Raw genomic sequence first — 25521 nt, 5'->3', positions numbered from 1 at the left:
ATAATAAAAAATAATTATTATAAAAATATATATATAAAGTACTTCGTTTCAATAAAATGAAATGTATTAGAGCAATAAAAAGTCAGAAGATAAATAAAAAAAAATGTTTTCAATGTGAATAAAAATGTAAATAGTTCTTCACGGTAAAGAAAACACGAACGTCACTAATAAAATATCTCTTCGAACCATTTTTATCTTTTCGAGCAGTTCATAAATTCTATAAAAACCATAAAAATCTAGATGCGATGCGAAGTGACCTTTAAAGTACCTGGTTGGCGCCAACACCAATCATCAATTCTATCACAAGAGATTCGAAAGAATTTAGAAACACAAAGATATACGCTAAAAAAGAACGTTCTCAACCTGATGAAATTCCACGCTCTCATCTCAAACATTAGGATATCTGACGATATCTCTTCAGATAGTCATTAGAAGGTTGATTCTCTAGAGAAAGATTTTCGAGAAGACTGGCCAAATAATAGCGTAAGTGTTCTGAAAGAAATATTTACCGTGAGTCTGTTTCTTCTACCATTGATCTTACGCTGCATTGCTCTTCGTATGATATCTTGACCTCATATCTTATTGCAAACTGAAGAGTGCAATAAGCTATGAGGTTTCTCATATATGCTGAGGGAGAGCTGACCAAATATTCTATTGTCTCATTGATAATCTAAGTACATTCCAAGTTTTTTACTCGCTTAAGATAAAATGATTTATTTCTATTTTCTCGATAGAGTTATAGCCTATATATATATTGCCTAGTTATTTATAGTCAGAACAATCTCAATTCTTTATATAAAAATTAAAATATTATTCAGAAATTTTTTATTGATCAAATCCCGTCGAAATGGAAATATTCTTGTGTCTAAAATAATAAATAATATGGACAGAAAATTAGAAATTAAAATACATTAATATTTGAATGGAAATTTTAAAATTTCTTAGCTATTTTTAAAAATTTTAATTTAAAATAAAAGAATAAGATAACATTAAAATTATTTTTCTTTAGATTTTAAGGTAATTAACACATCTTAAGGGAATTTCTATAAGTACTATAAAGTTTAGACATAAACAATCACTTGTAAGTAACGTTGTTTTAGTCCTGACTTTCAGTGTTTAGTAAATTAGAACTACGTTACTTTTAAGATATTCTTAATTCATGATATTACTAGATCTATGTAACATATTTTTTTTTTCTTTTAACTCTCTTCCTATAGACACTGAGAGCCCTTTCTTATGATAAAATGCCCATTAGGAACGTCTGAGCTGTGAGGAATGAACCCAATACGAAAATTTCTGAGCAGACTCGAACTCGAATTTGGATCCTTCTGAGAAATAGGCTGATGTCTTTACCACTTTAAGCATCTGTCAATTAAAACTACATTCGTTTTTTTCAGAATAGTGTAAAAACTTTACGTCAATTTGACGTCATTATTATATTTTTGTCACAAGAAAGTGTAATAATGACGTCAATTTAACATATCGTTTAAACAGAACGAATACACTTTAAAATATTTACAAGAATTTATTTAATGTTTTAATGTCTTATNATAACTTTTATTATATTTTAGTTTATTCTCTTGTGAATTTCTAAGATTAATCATAATTTTTATCACTCCATCTTACTAACCAGATTAACCTTATTTGTGACATTGATTCTAGCTTTATAAACATATAAATATCATATTTATTCGAAATTTAAATTAATTGAAATCAAAACCATTATTAAATTGGTTAAGTTTACTTTAATTAATATTGAATAACTAGGATATATTTACTATAATCTTAAATAGTATAATATACGATATTTATTAATAACTATTTATTATAGCATAAATTATTACGCTATTTATTAATAACATCGAAAGCTAGAAAGCAAATTAATTAATTGGAATTTATTATCTTTAACCTAAATGATATTATTGTTTAGATAATATCATATTACGAAGATTAAATATTCGATGTTTACAAGAAACAGATATTATTATAATTACATATTAAACTCCCTATATGTTCACACACATTAATAAGTATATAGGACCAACCGTATTTAATTGAGTGTTTAATTTCAATCATAAATACAATAAATCATAACCCGAAAATTATGGAAATATTTTTATTTAAAATACTAATTTCTAATTTAAGATAGATTTTATTCCACTTAAAATTTTTTAATATTAAATTCGTAGTGTTCTTTATCATTATTTAAATTATAACAGCCGGATTATCGAGAGAATAAGGTGTCAGACTACCTCTATGGCTCCTACACCACTCTTGTGGGTCTGGCCGAACCTATAATAGGCTTGCTGAAAAGGCCCTTAGTGATCACAGTATTGAAATAATTCAAATAATAATTAAAAAAAAAAAACAATACATAAAAGTCTGCATATAATATACATTTTAAAGTATCTTCTATAAGCTATATTATATTAAAATATTTCCAAATTTTCCTCCGATGCTCCACTTTTAAAAGCGGAGTTTTTAAATTCGATGATATATAAATCGATTGATTAATTAACACAAGACACTAGTAATTTGTAGGATATATGACCAGTCACAGTTACACCTATTACGAGCTGACCTGACCTTGAAATGGGGTCAACCAGCTCGGGTGAGAGATAGGAAATGACGCCATAACACTAACTAATACCCGTACATTTTAGAAACACATAAAATAACCACTCTATCTCGACTGATAATTCGATCAATTTTTATTAGTATAACTATAAACCGAACCCGCATCAGTATCGAATTTACCTATAGGCTGTCTAAGATGTAATACTTCAGATCCTTAAAAAATGTTAAGGAACTCGTAAATTTCTTCTTTTAAAAAATAAAATTTTATATTTATTTCTAATCTAAGATCATGGAAAATATAAATTAGACACTGACTTCGTGATAAATTATAGAATCTAAGCTGAATTCTAAAATTTCATTCACACAGTAGACTACTTTATTCTTTTGTTATATTAGAATAATTATCGAAGATAAAAATTATTTTATGTGTATTTAATATTATTTTAAAAAAATGTTTATGTATGCTTACAATTTGAAAATTATTGGTTAAAATTGATTAAACATATTTTTTACAGCTTGATATTTTTAATCAAAATAAACGAAATACAAAATTAACTCTGACATTTTTTAAATCTCTAGAGATAATTTTTGATTAAAATATTCGAAGTCATCATCAAAAAAGGATAAAAAATGAACAAATCTCGAGTGATTTTTCCACAGACTGTTGACGAAGAAAACTTAAAACTATTCATCAATAATTTTTTTATAAAAAGAGATAAAAATTTGAAATTTATTTTTAATATTTAAAAATTTTTTTCAAATTTAAACATTAAAAATAATGATAATGAATAGTAAAGGTGTTCAGCAGTGCCATTTGACATTTAAAAATTATTAATTTCTTGCTTATTATGTAAAAATATTTTTATTAAATTATATTATATAATTTTCAACCCCATTTTGGTCGCTTGAATGTACTAAAACATCAAAAAGTAAGCCACTTATATGACATATTTACTAGAAAAAAAAAATCGTCTACCATACAAATTGAAGAAGCTTAGTATTAGGCTCGAGTTGATTGCATATTAGGATTTGTTTAATATAATAAATTTTGAAATAGTTGAGACTATAAAATTGAGAATACCATCCTTTGTCAAATTTAAAGAAAGAATTGCAATAGAAAGACGTTAAAAGATTAACAACTCCATTAGAACATTGGTTAAAGTTTGGGTTTCTTCTCTTACTTTTGCTTCTCCAAACAATAAACTTATAAATAAACACACCTCTAATAACTTTTATTATATTTTAGTTTATTCTCTTGTGAATTTCTAAGATTAATCATAATTTTTATCACTCCATCTTACTAACCAGATTAACCTTATTTGTGACATTGATTCTAGCTTTATAAACATATAAATATCATATTTATTCGAAATTTAAATTAATTGAAATCAAAACCATTATTAAATTGGTTAAGTTTACTTTAATTAATATTGAATAACTAGGATATATTTACTATAATCTTAAATAGTATAATATACGATATTTATTAATAACTATTTATTATAGCATAAATTATTACGCTATTTATTAATAACATCGAAAGCTAGAAAGCAAATTAATTAATTGGAATTTATTATCTTTAACCTAAATGATATTATTGTTTAGATAATATCATATTACGAAGATTAAATATTCGATGTTTACAAGAAACAGATATTATTATAATTACATATTAAACTCCCTATATGTTCACACACATTAATAAGTATATAGGACCAACCGTATTTAATTGAGTGTTTAATTTCAATCATAAATACAATAAATCATAACCCGAAAATTATGGAAATATTTTTATTTAAAATACTAATTTCTAATTTAAGATAGATTTTATTCCACTTAAAATTTTTTAATATTAAATTCGTAGTGTTCTTTATCATTATTTAAATTATAACAGCCGGATTATCGAGAGAATAAGGTGTCAGACTACCTCTATGGCTCCTACACCACTCTTGTGGGTCTGGCCGAACCTATAATAGGCTTGCTGAAAAGGCCCTTAGTGGTCACAGTATTGAAATAATTCAAATAATAATTAAAAAAAAAAAACAATACATAAAAGTCTGCATATAATATACATTTTAAAGTATCTTCTATAAGCTATATTATATTAAAATATTTCCAAATTTTCCTCCGATGCTCCACTTTTAAAAGCGGAGTTTTTAAATTCGATGATATATAAATCGATTGATTAATTAACACAAGACACTAGTAATTTGTAGGATATATGACCAGTCACAGTTACACCTATTACGAGCTGACCTGACCTTGAAATGGGGTCAACCAGCTCGGGTGAGAGATAGGAAATGACGCCATAACACTAACTAATACCCGTACATTTTAGAAACACATAAAATAACCACTCTATCTCGACTGATAATTCGATCAATTTTTATTAGTATAACTATAAACCGAACCCGCATCAGTATCGAATTTACCTATAGGCTGTCTAAGATGTAATACTTCAGATCCTTAAAAAAATGTTAAGGAACTCGTAAATTTCTTCTTTTAAAAAATAAAATTTTATATTTATTTCTAATCTAAGATCATGGAAAATATAAATTAGACACTGACTTCGTGATAAATTATAGAATCTAAGCTGAATTCTAAATTTCATTCACACAGTAGACTACTTTATTCTTTTGTTATATTAGAATAATTATCGAAGATAAAAATTATTTTATGTGTATTTAATATTATTTTAAAAAAATGTTTATGTATGCTTACAATTTGAAAATTATTGGTTAAAATTGATTAAACATATTTTTTACAGCTTGATATTTTTAATCAAAATAAACGAAATACAAAATTAACTCTGACATTTTTTAAATCTCTAGAGATAATTTTTGATTAAAATATTCGAAGTCATCATCAAAAAAGGATAAAAAATGAACAAATCTCGAGTGATTTTTCCACAGACTGTTGACGAAGAAAACTTAAAACTATTCATCAATAATTTTTTTATAAAAAGAGATAAAAATTTGAAATTTATTTTTAATATTTAAAAATTTTTTTCAAATTTAAACATTAAAAATAATGTAAATTTCTTTCTTTGTTCTTAAATAAAATATAATTTAGTGCTTAAAATTTACTTCTTTTTTTTCACCACTATTTAAAAGTGATAATTAATGTCAAGATAAGATTTTTTTTTTCTTCAGAAATAAAGTACCAATTAATATGCTTTCAGAAAGACATTTTTTTTTTCTTTACGACATCTGTCGATACAATTCGTAGCTTGTTGCTTGGAATATCAATCAATTATAAGTTGCTTTGTTAAGATAACAAGCAGAAGAAGAAAGGTAACTCTAGCAATGATAATAAAAATGTCATCATTAGCAGCAGAGTTGTCATCCTTTTGACAAAAGAGATTATAGTCGATAGTTGTATGAATGCTATAGATTTTGTACTGTACAATATAGACAAGTTAAGAGAAATGGAAAGATTAGTATATATATATATATAGACAAATTGTAAATAACATTATAATTACTTGTTCAAAATGGATAGGATGATTTCTATTAAAGAATGGAAGAAATGTATAGATATTGATAACGAAAGATTTTTAGAAAATTAGGAAATTACGTTCGATAAATCGATAGGTTGTCGTTCAAGTATTTCTAGTAAGTTTGCTAAGTTGTTTTAATCGATGTCCATTTGACACTGATGGTGTCGTGGATAAGCTAATTTTTCTCAAAACTCTACTAACTCTAGCAAAGTTTAAGATATTTTAAATAGAAATTCTTCTATCTTATTAAGAAGATACATTATTTTTTTTTTAATTTAATTTAATAAACTTACGTATTTTAAATTAAAATTAAAAATATAAATATGTATTTAGAATGTTTAGGTGATTTATTTTTATTTAAATTTATTAGAGCTTGTAATGGTGACAGTTAAAATGATTTTTATAAAAATGTTTAAGTTATATATATATATAGTAACGGTGTGTAATATATATTTATATCTGGAAGCAATATTTTAAATTTAATAAGATTCGAATTAAAAGATAAAAAAGTAAAATTGTGTAAATTTAATCAACGTTTCATATTTAGAAGTAAATATTCTGATGATAAAATGAGAAAGAACATTAAAAAAAATAATAAATAAATAGAAAATGTTTTCTAATATTACTATTAAAAGAACATTCAACCGTTTCATTCTGTTAAATTACTCTTTGGTAAATAACAGAATCAAAAGATGCAATATTTGAATATGATTTCAGAATGAAGTTCAAGGTAATTAAATTCTAGTTTGTTTTAAAAAAAATATGCAAACATTAAAAAGTAACCAATGCAGTATACTTCTTTTACGTTATTTAAAGCATTTGAATTAAGAAAATGTTGAAGAAAAAAAGAAAAATATTACCCATTAAAAAATACTTTCTTTCTGCATGTTAAGACAACCTTCCTAATATAATGATCGTAGTTCTTTCTTCCACCCTATCATTTGAAGGCTTGTGCGAGGTGTGTATTTTCTAATGTTTTCTTGAGTTCATTATGATGTGCTAAGGATCGATATTCTATCCCCTTGAAAAGAAGAAGGAACTTTGGAAGAAGGAGCAATCTGCTGAAATCCAGGACAATGTGTAATGATGCAGTCGTGACACGAAACACCAATTCTCCTTCTTCATCGTCTCTAACGTTTTCAAAAATCTTCATCCTCATACGCAAGTGATGATGCTAAAATTATTTTTCTTTCAATTTTTATATATTATTCACGTTTGTAATGAATATTTTGATGATGGAAGTCATTATTACTTTTTTATTTTTATTAAATTAGTTGTATTATTTATAGAAAAAGGTGAGATAGAAACACGAGCAACATGTTATTTTAACGGAATAATTTAAAATGATGTTGAAGGGAGAGACGAATCTGCGACCGTAATTACAGTAACGGCTGTATCTAATGATACGAGAAAGAAGGTGTTATGTGTAAAGCTAGATTACATTAACCACCATCCTAGATATCGAGGCAACAGGAGGTGTTCCTCTTACACGCCCAGGTACTACTGGACAATTAGTTGCAGACACGGTCTGCTAATAGTGTAGAAGTTTGTGTCGACTACATTGTCTATTTAATTGTTGAGTGCTTGTAATGACATCAAGCACGCACTTTGTAAATTAAAACCAAGCTATTGTCGTCACCTCTTTGTCCAGATACGCTTGGGAGATCCACACATGTATGGACTGTCTTCAGTTTCTGTTTCGACATAATTGAAATATATATATATATATATATACACATATACATACACTAGCATGAAGTAATTACAAAAATATTAAAAAATAAATCACGTTTTTTCCTATTTGAATACCTTTCAGAATTACTTATGACAGCAAAAATTCTATTTAATAATTTATAATACTTACACTCATACTATACTTCATACAAAATTTAACTCTAGGGAATATAATATCTGAAAAATTCTTCTGAATAAGTATAAATCTATATTATGTCTACATTTTCCTTCATTTATTATAAGTAAAAATGAAAGATTACAATATAAAATTAAATAAACTTTGCTATAATCTTATGCTATTTTATTCCCTATAGAATAATGACTAATTAAAAGTCATTTTTAACAGAAAAGCTGTTTCAAATGAATATAAGAATAATGAAAGTTCGTGTCAAAATTCTATAACCATCATCATTAACCTTTCAAGTTTGTAAATTCCATGAATCATTTATTCAACAAGCTGATAAAGGACCAGTTGTATCAAGAGAATTTAGATTATTTACTGTATTCTGATTTAAATAATATATATACTTTTTAAATATTTTATTATTAAATATTCTATTAATAATAAGGTTTCTATTTTATATAAATTCATACGTAAGTAAATAGACTTTGTTAGGGAAAAATCTGAAAATAACACATAAAATCCTGTATTAATACTTAAAATTTTGATGTAAACTTTAAGGTAAGTAACGAATAAAATTATTTTCGTCTCTTGAAGTTAAGGTTGAACGAAGATTAATCATTAAATGATTAAAATTTTAGATTACAAATAACATGGCTAATTCACATGTTTGAGAGACGTAAACAGATGTACTAACTGCCTTCGGTTTCTGTTTTGATATAATTGAATTTTCAATTTAAAGGTAATTTTCAAAGTAAAATAAAGTCAAGAATGTCCTCTCCTTTTAATGGTATGGGATATTTTTAGTAGCTATCCAGATAGCGTTATAAACTTTCATTAGTTTGTAGTGTTATAGGGGTATTATAACCAAAATCTTTTCTGTTCCAGATAATCCTTACTTTAATAATAATATTCTCTTTCAAAATGTCTTAGATAAGTATATATATATATATATATATATTTCACAAAATTACAAAATTATGTTGCATTAAAAGATTTAAAATAAAATGGAATGAATTTGAAAAGTGTATCTTTTATGCACTATTCATAAAGTAAGAATCAATATAAATTAATGAATATTTAACTATTGAAACATTCACTTGAAATACATCAAAAGAACTAACCTAATAAGAAACATAAACATTGAAAATGTGAATAAGAAGCCTAAATATGCTTAATATTTAATATTTTCTTGTTGAATTCTTATTATCTTTATCACTACACCAGGATATAAAATAAGTAAGCTACAGTTTAGCATCCTGAGCTACGAAAATACAGTTTAAGGCTTCAACTATTTAAATTATTTAATGTAGATTCCTTTACCAAACAATAAATTCGTTTATGTAATAAGGGTTTAGAATCACAACAAAGTCTATCACAGAAAAGAGATAAAATCATTTAATCTGATTTATTTAGTTTAAATATTTGTAGACAGGAAATACAGTACTAAGAAAAAAGTAATTAATTATTTACTTCTATATTTAAGTGATTAATTAAGCATGTCAAGGACGTCCAGTAATGTATGTTAGGTCAAATATATATGATATTAAGATCAATTACCGTTGAAATTTTCTAATAATGTGCTTACTAAACTATTGTTACGTTACATTAAATTGTAGTTAAATAAATAATAGTTTAGATCGAATGTGTTTTATAATCAGGCCCTATCATGAAAAGGCTAGCAGAACCATTTAACCAAGCCTTTGAGGCCCCGAAACAACCATTTTATTATACTTTTGTAAATTAAGAAATGCTTTTTGTTTAATATATCGAAGGCATCAAAACGATAATTGGTCCAATCTCTATTGATCCACGAGAGATCCCGATATAAAGTGTTTTAAAGGATGTTTTAGATGACAAATTTAATTTCATATATATTAAAAATTAAAAATTTAATATAGTTTTTAAACTTCTATTGTTTATTTTTAACCGTACGATATTCAAATTACAGTTCTCGAGCAATTACCTACATTGACATATTTTTAAATCTAGACAATAAATACACGATTAAATGTGTTAAAAATCTACTCTTGGAAAATGTCAAATTTTCCATGACATTAAATATATTCATCATTAATCGCATGAAAACATTATAATGAAGATCTTAAGAAAAGGAATAAGTATCTATTGTCTTTATAAATCGCTAAATGATGTGATTATTTTTCTATCAAAACGAAAAATTTTTCCATTAAATTAACATTAACAATTTACAATTTATATAATATTATATTAAGAATTGTTAATTTGTTATATTAGTAAAATAAAATATTAAAAAAAACACGAGAATACGACAATTTTCTGGTGTATTTTCATAGTTTCTATATGAAATCTGAGTGTAATTTCTTTTCTCAGTTAACAATTCTAATTCTTTTCCTCCTTAACTACAACGTGTTCATAATTAGTGACGAATGTACAGCTTTTATGGAGGTTGACTAAAGTAATTAAGGCTTAATCCTACTGAAATGTGGAAACTTGAGCCTCGTGAGGCTTCTAGTACTGCCTAGTAAAGTGTAAAATAGAATAAATTTAGTTGTTCTCTCGTGAATTTTGAGTTATAAAAGTATTTTTTTGTTCCTTTTTCAATAAAGACGTCTATTTAAATATATATATATATATAACTATATGAAATTTGCAATGTAACGTGCAGTCTTATGAGATTCCTCTAAAATTGTATATGGTCTTCCCATTAAAAGAACTTTCCCATTTCTACTTTAGAACAATCGAAAATTTACACAAGTTTTAATATATTCAAAATTACACAAAAGTCAATTGTCATAAATTTTCAATGTGTACAATATTTATTATAATGGGAACCTAGGAGGGAGTTTCACTTGCCATCATTTCCATTTAGTGGAGGGATTTTATTAGATGGAGAAGTATCTAAGAAGCCGGTTTATTTCTAGAAAAACAAAATAAGAAGCTTCTAAGTAACGAAATCCCATCAAATAACAGAGAATTCCCACCTGCTTAGGAGAATTACTCGTAAAACTTGCAGTAAAAAGTCAAGCAACCTACGTATAACGTATTCCTTCCAATACTTCTTAAAGTTTTCTTGATTGTTTGAAATGTCTGGAAGTTATTGCTTTCAACCCGCGAGAAATGAAATAAACCATTTCACTGCAAACACATCAAGCACAAAGAATGTACTTGCTATAGCTGTAAGTTACAGGTAAATAAATAAATAAAATGATAGATTAACTTTAAAGAAGGTTTTTTTAGAAGCTAGCTGTTGCGTGCTTCAAACAGTTTCATTCATCATCAGTGTGCAAGGTCTCTTGTGATCAGAGAAAGTAACTTCTAAAGAGGGATAATTGACAAATAGAACGTCTCATTTTTCTCAGACTACTCCGAAGATCTCTTTCTATATTATATATTCAATCTATAGATGTCTTTAGTCTTTATTTATTAGTATGATTTATGAGTAGAGATTCTATGGAAAGAACATGTAGATCACTAGATCCATTTACTTCTCTAAATATAAATTATTCATTTTTTTTTATATTGAATTTTAAATTATGCTCTTCCTTTATATCTTATATTTATAGTAACTTTATTTGTTAATTATTGAAGCGAATAAAATTAAATAAACTTTGCTATAATCTTATGCTATTTTATTCCCTATAGAATAATGACTAATTAAAAGTCATTTTTAACAGAAAAGCTGTTTCATATNAAGAGTATTCTTTCCTTCTTCGATCTACATCAAAAATTGTATTTACAAGTGAAAATCCCTTAAGATTTTAATAGAATTTTAATAGTAAATGCATTTATTATGGTTACAATTTTAAAATATTTAACAAATTTTCTAGTTAAATTGCTTAAATGGCATCATATAAATGTTTTGCTTATAATAAATCTAATTACGAAGTGTTTCCATTGTGAAGTAGAAATATATCTTCTCCCTTGGATATGGTCTTCAAAGTAGAAATAAACACGACAGGGTATCTGACAATGGCTGTAATAATAGAAGAGGAAATATGAGGTCAAAAGACAGTGGTGCGAAGTCAAGCCGGATTAGTAAACGGATGGACGACTAGAAACACTCGAACATAGCAACTCATGGAAAGTAAGGTCTATCTACCATTAGAGCTAAGATTTACGGGGGTTGAAAGATTTACTTGCCCTATGAGCATTAATAAATTCTTACCAGTCCTATAAGAGTTTTTCATCTTCATCTAGGGATTAGAAAGATCTTGCTGTATTTTCTTGAAAGTTACTATTATTTTTTTTACGTAACAAAACAAAGAATAAAACATACAATAATTAACACTAAACTTCTAAATTCTCGATTATTATTATTATTATTATTATTAAAATAATTATATTTAATCATATAAAATCATAATTCTAACAAATAATAATGATGATATAATTGAAGAATTTACAGTGATATTTTAATAAAAAAAAATGAAGAAGGAATTAAAAATTTTAGGTGGGTTGTGATATTAAATGAAGTGTATGATAATAACCTTATAAAGAGAGTTTGGTCGATTTACTTATCGATCAAATTTCCTAACAAATTTGGTCATTAAGGTGTTTAAGAAATCTAATTTAAATTAAGAAATGAATTTCAGATATAAATAGATAAATTATAATTAAATTAAATTATATAAAGTAAATTCATTAAACAGGTATAACACGATTTATCAGTAAAAACAGCAATGTAAAATGAAATTATTTCTCTGGTGTATAAGATTTTAATACAGGCTTTTGAATTTTGTTTCCATAGAATATTTTAAAAAATAAATTTATAAATTAAATTAAAATTAAATTATTTGTAATCTTTCATTTTATTAAATTTTATATAACAACTGAATGACAGATACTGTATACAAATCTTACTTAAAATAGAATTTGTAGCCATTTATATTACATTGTTTGCTCTCAATCATGTAAAGAACTATGGAAGGGACTGAATATTCTCCAGATTTATTTACATGGAAATATTTTAAAACTAAAGAGTAACAAACAATCTAAAGACATTGAAAGAGCTCCAGTCAACTATTGAGTATGAAATCCTTGCTATTCCAGGAGACATTCTTTAAAGTATGATGTAAAACTTTGGGATAAGATTAAAGAAGATCAAGATTGAAGTTGAGAGTAAACGTATGGCTTCAAATTCTTATTTGAATGAGATTTCTTTACTTTATTCAGCTGTAATAAAACATTAAAGTTTGGTAAATAAGTTTTGGGTTATTCTATAAATAGAAACAATTTTAAATAATATATTTGTATAATATTTTTATTAAAATTGTTTCTATAAATAGAAACAATTTTAAATAATATATTTGTATAATATTTTTATTAATAAACACGAACCTCTATGGCACACATACATAGAATAAAATCTTTTAATAATAAAAAAAAAAAAAATTAGATAATGACAAAAGGTAGTCTGCCATAATGTCATACTCTTGTATTGGTTGCCAAAGGCGAAATAAAGACAAACAAACTTCTTGTTAATGTTGAAGAAAAAACAATAGAATTTCGAGAAAATAGAAATTTCGAAGTTATTGAACACTTCTTATTTTAAAGAGTTTATATATATATATTAAAAAAACTATAAATGATAATAACGAATAAAATCTTCATTAAGTCCTACCTTACTCGAGATATAAACCCCTTTTATCTTCACACCCCTTGACCTTTAACCTCTAAAATTTAACAGCATAAATGGTTCAAATACACAAACATTCCTGCAAAATATCAGACATTTTCGACAAAAGGCACAGGAATTGTTAAGCTTTAAATTGGGTAAACAAAATTCATAAATTTTATGTAAGAAATTATATAATTTTTAAATTTTAAATAAATATAATTTAGATTAAATTTAATTCCATAACTAAAATGAAAATTATAAAAGATTTCAACGACGTTTTAAAATCAAATTTATTATATTGGAAAATTTCCAAATTAATTTAATAAATAAAATGTCTAAAATAATTAATTTATTGTGACAATTTATGAGTTGTGAACACGTTTTCTTTCAAATAATTCGAATAAATTATTAAAATATAAGATATTTTAATTTATAAAAAGTGACAAAATTTTTAATTATTTTAAATACGTTTAATAAGATTTTTGCGCATTAATAAGAATTAAATTTATAAATTTATTTATATATATTTATTACTAAAAAAAATCACTTTAATTAGATCAAATCGCGGGGAAATACAATTGAAAAAAAAAGAATGTAAACTCGATAATAATGTTATAAAAATCCTGGAAAGGGTATAATTAACTTTGTTATTATTTTATGTCGATCATAAAACGTTTTGGGGTGTAGAAAACTCAATTCTTTTTGTATTTTTCTCGATAATATCTGGTTATATGTTGGCGCCACTAACTCCGCATGAATTCGTCTCTTGGAGACAGCTGTCCTCTCTTTTCGCTCCATATCCTTCACAATCTCGACGTATTCTGCCAAATCTGATGCACACAAATCCATAATACAAGCCGCATATCTTAACAGATAACGTTATCTAAATGCGAGGTAGAAGAAACATACCAGAATAGAGAAAACTCATTTGAAATCCATAACAAATATCCCCCCGTTTTGTCTGAAAAATGAAAAAGTCAAATCAAATGTCTTTTTCTATTACATTGTTACATCATCTAATTTTCTGTGTGACTTCTTTTATTTGTTTTTATTATGTATTGTTCAAAAATAATGCTCTTTATTGATGGAAATAACAAAGACTGTATATTAAATACAAAAAAAGTAATAATAATATAAATTTTTAAGAGTTAATAAGATAGAAGAAACTATAAGATTTCGCCAATGAAATGTTTATTAAGGCCTCCTATTAAAGACACTAGCATTTTTTTAAAGGCTTAAAATATTAGCTGATATTAAATCTAGTATAAAGTTTAATCTATAAATTAATATAATAAATAACAGGATTTAATTTACTAACTTAAAACTTTAGTTTTTTTTTTAGATACTAGATTAAATATCATCCTATATTTCATTGTAAAATTCTTAATATACTTCTTAATATAATTAATTTAATAATTTACGAGATATTTTTGATGATAAAAATGATATTTTTGACTTGCTAGAACATTTATAACATGTAAATTTTTATAATTTTAGAATTAGAGTTAATAAATGAAAATGAAATATGATCGTTTCGGTCGTGCTACTTACTCTGTTATTATTTATGGAAAATTCTTTAATAAATTCATAATTTAAAATAATTAACTTAGTTAATTGTAAAATAATTTTTACTAAAATTCCTTATTTTTTAAAAAATTTTATTACTTATTCTTCAAACTTTTCTTTCAAATATTTAAATTCTTGATATTCTTCTTTTCCAGTCGAAGAAATATTTGTTATTTTGTCTTTCTGTTTTGTGATACGATACACACAATTTTCTATTTTATTTTACTTTTTTCTAGTATTATTACTATATATTTTTTATGGTATTACTTACAATAATATCTGTCACGTTTTTCACTTAACTATAGATATTTCCTTTTCTAGAATTTTTCCCATTTCCAGTTTTCTAATCCCAAAATTTTCAGATTTAGACTCTTTCCACGAAATTGATATTTGTTGGATATCTCTGGTATAGTTCTTTGAATTCTTTTCCTTTCTTTATCTTTAGACATATAAGAAAGATTAAGTCGATTCACTAATCCTCTTTTCTATCTTCTTATATTGGAACTTCTCGATTTACATGCGAATGTAATTAAGGATATTGTTTTTCTTATGTTACAGATAATACTTTATAAATTTCTTTTTAATTAAAAATTAAATTATATTATTCAAATCTATAAATTATAATTAATTATGACTTATATAAATATAAAAGAAACCATTGGTAAGATACTCTTCCATTGCTAAATGTGTCAAATTTTATAAAAATTAATAATGCAACCACTTAATTTCGTTTGATGGAAACATAAGTAAGAATGTTTTATTCATGGATATGTAAATTTGAATTCTGGAATGATATATTACTTCGAATAATATTAATTTTTGTAGCGTATAATATCAATGATTTATAATAGCTCTAAATGATATCAATTTATCATTTATGGTATCGATAATGATACTTATGTGGACGATTTCGTATTATAAAACATAGTTTTTTGTCGTGTAATTAAGACATATTTCCCACAGGTGTGTTTAGTAACGTTTCAAATTAATCAGTAAATTAACAATTAAAAAAATATAATTTAATTAAAATTGTTCAAATTAAAAATATTTATTTTTTAGATTTATTTTTTTTTATTTGCCTAAATTCTCAGTGCTGGTTTCTATTTATAAGTATGGATTATCAATAATATTTTTATTTATGTAGGCTTTCAATTAAATACTTTAATTCTCTTTTATTTGTAAAAATATCCGAGAGATTAAATAAATAATATCAAGCAATAAAATGAAATATATTGATAAAGAAAGAAGAGAAATATTTTACTTTATATATAACATTACTCGTTGTCTTTAAATTTCACTCATCGATTTCAAGATTCGACTATTCATTGCCAATTTTTTCAAGGTTGTGGCATGAATATATTCAAAGCAATTTCTACGATTTTCTCTCTTTGCTTTACCTTCTTTAGTAAAGGCGATGAAAATAGCCTCGGTCTTCGTGACGAGATTATCGCATTAAATCACTCTGCCGTTCTTTACTCTCGTTCCCCGTCCACTCCCCCCCCCTTCGGATGCATTGCAAATCCACCACCCCGTGATTAGGACCGACATCTGGCGCTGGCTGGTAAACACGTCTCTGTACATCCATCACCAGATAACCGGGGACGATGGGGCGATACCATGCTATTACTCCACAACCTATTCTGTTTCTTTCGAAATGTTGGACAACAAATGGTTATTTTGTTGTAATGACCTCCGCTTTCTTTCTTTCTTCCTTTTCTCTTCTCTGGTAATTCAAATGAAAGCTAATTTATTGTGTCTTTTTTTTGTGTCATCAAAGGAATCGATGATAACAACTCGTTAAACGTAAGTATAATAGCAATAACTATACTACTTTAATAATATACTACGATTTTCATTATATTTATATATATATATATTTATTTATATGGCTTTAATAGCTTTATTTATATAGATACTTTAGATACTTGAACTTCTTAACATTTATATCTAAGAGTCTTGAAAGATTAGAAGAATAATTACATACTATAAAATCAAATCTTTGTCATTTATTGTTTCTTATTTGTAGCCCATTATAAATAATGGGCTACAAATTTTTTGTAACTCGTTATAAATGATGAGATGGATATTTAATTGATATTTTTAAGAATTTCTTTAAGATTTTATTTTTATTATGTACAAATTTGAAAAGTTTTACTTAATAATTAGTAAAATTAAACTTTTCTGACATATTTTACATAATAGTCTATCGAATAACCATAGCTTAAACTTATTCTCTTTAATTACAAAATATTGAATAATTAAACTAAATGTATTCTATAAATCTTTCTGTAAATCTTATACGATTTATTATTTATTATTTATAAGGCAATTTAATAATTTTTAACGCTTCTGATCCTGATGTCAAATGTGTAACTTAAACTCTAAACATAAAAATTTCTTGTTAAGCAACGAATAAATTTGATCAAAGAAAAGAAAAATAAAAAAAAAGAATGTTTCTCCCGACATTTCTACAGCTTTAGGTCGTTTGTGGACAGTAAATCGACTAAAGCCAATCGATGAACTTAAACTGCAGAAAAGAATTCAGCAGCTGCTTAGATATCTAACGGTCAGATTCTCCAAGACTGTTTATCCTATCCAAAGCGTTGAATTTCAAGAAGAGTCGAAGCAAACATTTTTAGAAAAGTCTGCGAAATTTCATCCGGAAAAGCAATTGAATGAATAGAGGTTTCGGAAATATCTACTTTTAGTTCTAACCCGGAAGTGTTTCTGCGCTTCGACTAAACGGAAATGTAACCTATAGGAATTGCGGACAAGCAATGATTTGCTATACTTTTCTCCTACATCGAGCGGTTCTAAAAATATTTTTAATCAATTAATAGTAACAAAGCTTGGAAATAAATAATTACATTAATGAATTTCTATTTAATCATTTAATTTTTGGGAGTTTTTTTTTTTTTTACAATTGGGAGAGTTATCTCCAGGATATAAGTGTTCCATCTTCTTCTTCCTGCGAACCTCCACGTTTAAAAGTAAATATTTTCGAAATTTTTTAATACTAATTTTAAAAAAATACCTTTTAAAAATCTTAAAAAAGAGGAGAGAAAAACCATTTTGAAATAATATCTTTGTTAAACCCGACATAACGAAGGTTCAATATTTAATAAGCCAGAAAAATGAGCTGTTTACGACATTATTAATTAATACGCTTTTATTAACAGATAACTCATTTTAGGGTATTATGGCATATAAAAGATTTAGAAAGAGAAAAATAAATTAAGATAATTTAGTTATATTAACAAATATAAGCGAGAAGAATATAGATAAAAAAAAAAAGAAAAGAAATATGAAGAAAGTGGTAGATAGATATTATTAAGAAGCAAGTGGAGTGTGAGAGAAAGGAAAGCTTGTATTAAAATTGCATGAATGCTGAAGAATCCCGAGTGATTTGTCAAAAATAAAAGAAAAAGAGTTTCATAAAGGAAACTAATTAAAAAGTGATTATTCTTTCTTTGTTGTTAACAACTTCAGAACTGAGCGACGACGATGATTTGTTAGCTTCGTTGTTTATTAATACATGTATTTAAGTTATGATCCTTATAAAAAGAAAACTTTTGAGTTAATTCATTTTTGAAAAAAGTTTCATAATTTATATGATATTTTTAAAGATAAAAACGACAAGAAATAAAAGCGCAAAAAATAAATGTAACTTGAATTTTTTAAAATAAAAAGTTTTTTAAATTTAATAAATTAAAAGAAATGTGAATAGATTTCTTTTTTTTTTAATCTCTTTTAANAAAATTTCTTTTTTGTATTATTTTAATTCTTTTAACTTTTATTAAAGTTTTTTTTTATTTTTGACCTCTGAAATTTTTTTTGTTATTTTTACACTTTAAATTCTTTTTGGATATTTTAAAATGCAGAAAGTTAAGAAAACAGTATATGTACAATGCATAGAGATGAAAATCTCTAAATTTCTAAAATCTGTGAAAATAAAATGAAAATAATCAATATTTTTATCTGACTAGAAAAAATGACTATCAACAAACTAAGCAAAATGGCAACTTATTCATGTACAGCTAATCACAAAGCTGTATTTTTACGAGTATTTATACATGTTTCGATGGAAAGATTTTCAGAAGCTTTTTATAACTTATAAAAATGATTGCTATTGATATCTTAGAGCTTATGTCAACAGCAATCATCATCAACTTCAATATCAATTTTCTAAAATACTTCTATATAAGAATCCAATCTGTACACAGCACTTGATTTCTAATGAGGTTTTTCCATAAAGTTAATGGTATTTTCCAATTTTTTTTTAAAAATGAACCACATAATTAGATTTAATTAAGTAACGAGAAGGATTTAAAAATAGTAATGTACACTTACTTTACAGATCATTTAAATAATAAATGAATATTTTAAGAAGTGAGTAAATTTTAATGCGAAACAAATCTCAATAATTGTAAAGAGCTATAGATGCCAATCCCCTGCATTATGTGGATTCCACGAAGAGTGAAAGTAATAAAAGTCAATTAGATAAAGTCGATTTTATAGAGGAACATGGAAGAAATGGCTAGCGTATCACCAGCATCCTCCACCATATCACTTAAAGCCTAATTATCCCACAAAACAAGATGTAATGGAGATAAGGGATGGCAGGCAATTAGTTAGGCAAACGCTTCCTGAACAAACTGAAGCAACATATGTAAGGGCTTATCTTGTCTACTGATCCTACCAAAATGGGGGTTAAGTATCAGTTGTTCGATGATGCCGAAAATCAAGTTGAAGTATTTCGTCCGGAAATATTCAAACACGATGGCCCCATTCCTAAATGAGATTGAATTAAGTCAACTTTATGTTATCTGGCATCCGCAGCTAACTCCCTTATGCTACATTAAGCAATACGTTAATGAAGGTATTTACTAAATAAGATTATACTTGTTATAATCATTATTTTAATGAGCTTGTGAGTACATCGACCGATTTATTTTAAAACTACGTATAATTATTCATTAAGGGTTCTGATACCATCGATTACTTTACTTTCGTTTTTACGAGGCGATGAACGATCAAACTTATCGCATTAGTAACATTCGATTTTGTTTATTATAATTATCTGTTCAATTTCCTGAATGTTAAATTGATTGTTAAGAAAAGCCAATTAGATTTATATTGCTGTAGAAAATTTCAGTTATTGTTAATATCTCACTCCCGGGGCGATTCAATGTTTCTAATGATAATGTCAACACGAATAGACCTATTAAGTAAATTGATAATCAGCATCGTTTGTTATGATATATTGCTAATAAGACGTTAATGTAGTCAAAATTTTCAACAAAAACATGAAAAATTGCATGATTAATATGCTATCTCTCTAATAATCTCTTATCTTTTTGCTTAATCTTACTATTGTTAACGTTGGTCTTTTGTTGTTGTGCTATGGAACAAATTCAATGTGTGCTATGCTGTTACAGGCTCAACAGTAAGCATGTTCAACCTATTTATTGCGTAAGTTTACGATAATATTACTTTTTACCTCCATTTCTATGGATTGTATCTGTGAAATCGTGGATAAAATAGAATATGAATGAGAAATATTTGATGAAAATAATGATATTTTATCATTATAAATTTATTTAAAAGTATAAGAATATATTATTTATATAAATAGAAAGATTATTCTCTTATATTTTTAAATAAACTTACAAAACGAAAGTCAAAACTATATTTAAAGCTATGTAAGTACATCCAGTAAACCCTAGACATTCGGGGACTTGTGAAAATCATTTTATGCACTGTAAAGCCTGTATTATAAGACACTTGATATTATAAAAAATCTAGGAACATAAGTAATACTAAATTTAGAATATTGAGCTCTTAACACCAATGTGGCAAGCATATTTTTACGCATACCCGAGGTCTTTATACAAGCGCTAGTAGGCTATGTCTAAAATAGTTACCTCATAGAAGATAGGTGTGTAATTCTATAGCATAATGAAATCAGGGAGGATAAGTAGCGAAAAATTTATTATTTTATTGATTGTATTCATATATTTTTATGGCTTTCGGGGGTGCGATTCTATATTTGTAAATGACTCGTGCTCCGTCTTACCTCTCTAGATTCCAATGTCTATATTAAAAATGTATTATTATTATTATTATTATTATTATTTATTACTCAACTCTATTGTTTTATATAGTTTAAAGTTTGTTGCTTTAAAAGATGATTAGAATTGGGAAGTGAGAAGAATAAAAATCGTAAATTTTCTCGATATTTATTATATTGAAAGAAATGAAATCATTTGAGGAAAGTAAATTGAGTTANTTAAATTATTATATAATTTAAGAATTATTAATCAATAGTTTATATATGTTATATTTCGAATAAAAAATTAATTTATTAAAGTTTTAATAAATGAATTTTTTAAGTAATATAATCTATAGATTGTCAATTGGAAAGATTTTTAATAAATTGCTGTAACGTTAGAGATACATTCTAGCGATTTTATTTTAACAAAATGTAATTCGTGGATGGTCTTTGAAATATAACCTTTCAGTAAAAGCAACATCGTGATTCCCACGGATGGAGTTGTAAGGTTAGTGTAAGTGCAATCGTTATCGAACATGTACAAAACCATAGAAAGAAGTAATCGGGAGTACGTCTCATGTTCGTGACTTATGTTATATTGTCTATCAATCGGATGGATGAATCCACTTGTCTTTCTTTAGGATTATATCAAGGATATAAAGGACGAAGGAAAATATGTGGCACAGAAAACTATTTAATCGTGAATGGTTCATTACTATCTACTCGAACGTAACAGCTGTTGCAGACAGAAAGATTTTCGTAATCGCTACAGCTTTATCTGATTGAATATAGTAAACGTTAGAGTGCTAAGAATGAGTTACGTCTTTATGAACTGAAAGATAATTTATTTGTCAACTGTAATGTAACTATGAAAACAATAAATTGGAAATTAAATAACTACAAAAGTCCTAAATGTTTCATGCATTTTCATGTTTCTCGTGTCATTTATTCGAATGATAAATGATTATTTAATACTAATTATTAGCCTTGCGAAAGTGTTGTAGATGATTATCAAGCATCCAATTAAAACGAGATTTCTCTTACTTAATATATGGTCTTCAAATTTGATGCGTGATTACTAAAGACACTCTTGCCTATAATCCATAACCAAATTTGATTATTGATAACAAGTAATTGGAAATATATTTAAAAATTCTTCATTAAAATAATTCTCTAGATCATTTTAACATTCAGAATATAAATAAAATTAAAAATGTATAATATAATAAGCTAGAATTTATAAAAAAAGTATGCTACAATTTTTCATTATATGTATGGTTGTATGTAAAATATATAGACGAAGTTAGTAGATGTAAACAAAGGAGAAATGTGTAATCAAATTAAATCCATAATTTTTTTTTTCGTTTGTGAGAAAAAGTCACTTAATATTGTGACAAGTTTCTATTTTAAAAAGGTCTAAAATAAGAGTTATCTTGTCATGTTTGCTCATTTATAATGCAATGTATCCATCGTCGAGAAAACTTGCGATCAAGGTATTCGCGAACCACAACACACAAATGTGGTGGTGAGCCGTCATGCATGAACCACGTAAACCTTGCTACAACTCAGGAACTTTTTGTCGTAAACAAGACTCACGTTGAGACATTTATTAAAATTTATTACTTTTTAAGATAAAAAAATTAATATAGGGGAGATCGGGGCAACTTCGGCATGCGGGGCAAGTTTGTCAAGCGCTTTTTTTAAAAAACAAATTAAAAGGAGACTTTGGTTATAGGTTAGGCAGTTGAGTTTTATTGGTGGCTTGTTGAGTGTAGTGTTTTTATTGTTCTCCAACAAGCGTAGTTGAATTATCAAGCAAATTTTCATTTTCGTTCAATTCCATATAATATTTTTTTTCCATTTATATTGAATTGGCAGGTTTTGTTATAATTCCATGATAACGAAAGTTACTTTTCCTGTTAGAAGGATGTAACTTCAACTTATTCACGTGGCCAGATCGTGGCTTGGCATTCTGTTCTCAGGGTTGTACTTAATGTTTCGAAATCATGACTAGCGGGGTAAGATCGGCAACATAAAGCCACATTAGAAGCAAAGGATAAAAATCAAACAGATGATAAATGAAAACATGTTTGCATTTGTTATTCATGTATATATGTCTTTGAACTTGCATTTCGTTGTAATAATATTAAATGGGTGTTGGATTTGTATTTCTTTGTTTTAATAGTGAATTCCAACTTATACATTGTTAATAACATAATTTTATATACGTGCCTATCTTGCCCCATTACTGTTGCCCCTATACCAGGGGCAACTTTAATAAAAATAATTAAAATAATTACAACTTTACAAAAAGAGAGAAGTTGCCGATCTTGCCCCTATACCCGGGGCAACTTCGTCAATTTCTCTCTTCTTGTAAAGTTGTAATTATTTTAATTATTTTTATTTCCAAACTGATTTTAACCAGTTCTATAGTAAGGTAACATTCCAATAGACAATATGCAAAGCTTTTTTTTCAGTTTACAGCAGTATTTATTACACAAAATTTAAGTAAAGCTTAACATGCCGATCTTGCCCCGATCTCCCCTAGATGCAATAAAATGTTGTAAATACTCAAAGATAATAATGGAAATAAATTTAAAATATTAATGAAGACTGTATTAATTGTTGTCTCTCAAATTTATCTTTACCTCGTGGTTGAAAGTGCAATGCGAGTGAAATATGTCAGGAAGCAACACTCTCAAGGCATAAAGGCATCACGATGTCCAGCTAATGCAAAAGCACAAGTCAGCAATCCACCTCAAGACGTCAAATCCGTAACACTCAGAGAAACAGGAGTAACAGTGATCGGATAATCAATAATATTAATAGAAGAATATTATGAATACATTTGTTAGAAGAGTCCCTGACTCCTCAGTAATATACTAAATACTCTATCTAGCTAAGTGTTCTATGAGAAAGTATTTTCTTACTTAAATTAAAATCAGTTTAGAAATGTTTCGTTAACTGAAACAATTAAAATAATAAACTTCTATGTTATGGAATTATTATAGAATCAGTTCATATCCTTATCCTTAATTTATTTCTTCAGTTTTAAACATGACATTTATTCTTCACTGTATACACTATGAATGTTATTTGTTTCTTAACAAATCACCACTCACTTATTTTATAAACATAAACGTTATATTTAAGAATATATATAGAATATTTTATTTTTATTCAACATTTTATGGCAAATTTAACCATTGAAAATCGCGTGTGTTTCAGTTTGGAACCTTTTATTAGTTTTATGATTCATGGCTACAATACATCTCATATTGATTTTGACAAGAGTTATGTATATTCTCAATATTCAGTGAAGAAAACAGATGCTTTCTTTTCCCATTCTAAACTATTGTACAAAGTAGATATTTTCAAAGAGGAAATCCATATAGTTTGCTTATATATCCCAACTATCGTTAGCATCAATCATCAGTCATGTATTTGTTTACAGAAGTTGTGCAGTGTACCTGATAAAACGAACAGTCTGTTTTGTGACGAATAAAATCGAAATATATGATGTACGTACTTACTTATATAAGTTCAGCATCTTAATCTAGCAACAAACAACCCTATAAATCTCAGTGTTTGAGTTTACTCTTTTCTTGTATCTTGGTTGAGATTGTGTGTGGATCCGATGCTAGATTAGTCTATCAAAGAAGTCTATCCCTTGATAGTTGTTTCTGTTATAAAAAAGACAGGGAGGGATAAAAAAGATAGAAGTTTATCCGTAATTTATAAGGTGGATGGTAAATGTCCAAAATTCTGACCACCCAGGACCACTTCATGTCTTCTGCTATTAAGGCAGAGGATCCATGCGTGTAATTGGTATGTGGAACACACAGTGCAGTAACGACAACTTGGATATATTTGGAGTGTTTTACAGCTCTCTTGTGGCATCCTTTCTTCTAAGGAATACTTTTCGGTAAATACAGATTTTTCAAATGTAAACAGTTTTTGTCAAAATCATACTTTAAGTCTGTTTTTTTTTTATAAGTAATGTAATATGATCTCAGAAGACTTTAAAATATCTAAAAGACACATGAAAGATGAAATTTATTTTCAACTATCAACAGGTTGATAAAAAATTCTTATAAATATTCTCACAAGAGCTTGGGTATTAATTGGAAAATGTTTCCAAAGTTTTAAAATTTATATAAATTATAAAATAAAAACGTTTACTCTTAAATATTACGATCTTTATAATCAATTAATTTATCATATTTTTAATTATAATTACGTTATATACCATTAAATATATAATAGTAAAAAAAACCACACAAATATTTATTAAAATTTAGTTAATAAAATTCATAATTAATTATAAAATAATAATTTTTTTAAATAAATAAATCATTGATCTACCTACCTAA

Source organism: Centruroides sculpturatus, unplaced genomic scaffold (assembly GCF_000671375.1).
Source record: "Centruroides sculpturatus isolate CEXI.00-Female unplaced genomic scaffold, Cexi_2.0 scaffold611, whole genome shotgun sequence".
NCBI classification, from domain to species: Eukaryota; Metazoa; Arthropoda; class Arachnida; order Scorpiones; family Buthidae; genus Centruroides; species Centruroides sculpturatus.
This window is presented reverse-complemented; position numbering follows the sequence as displayed.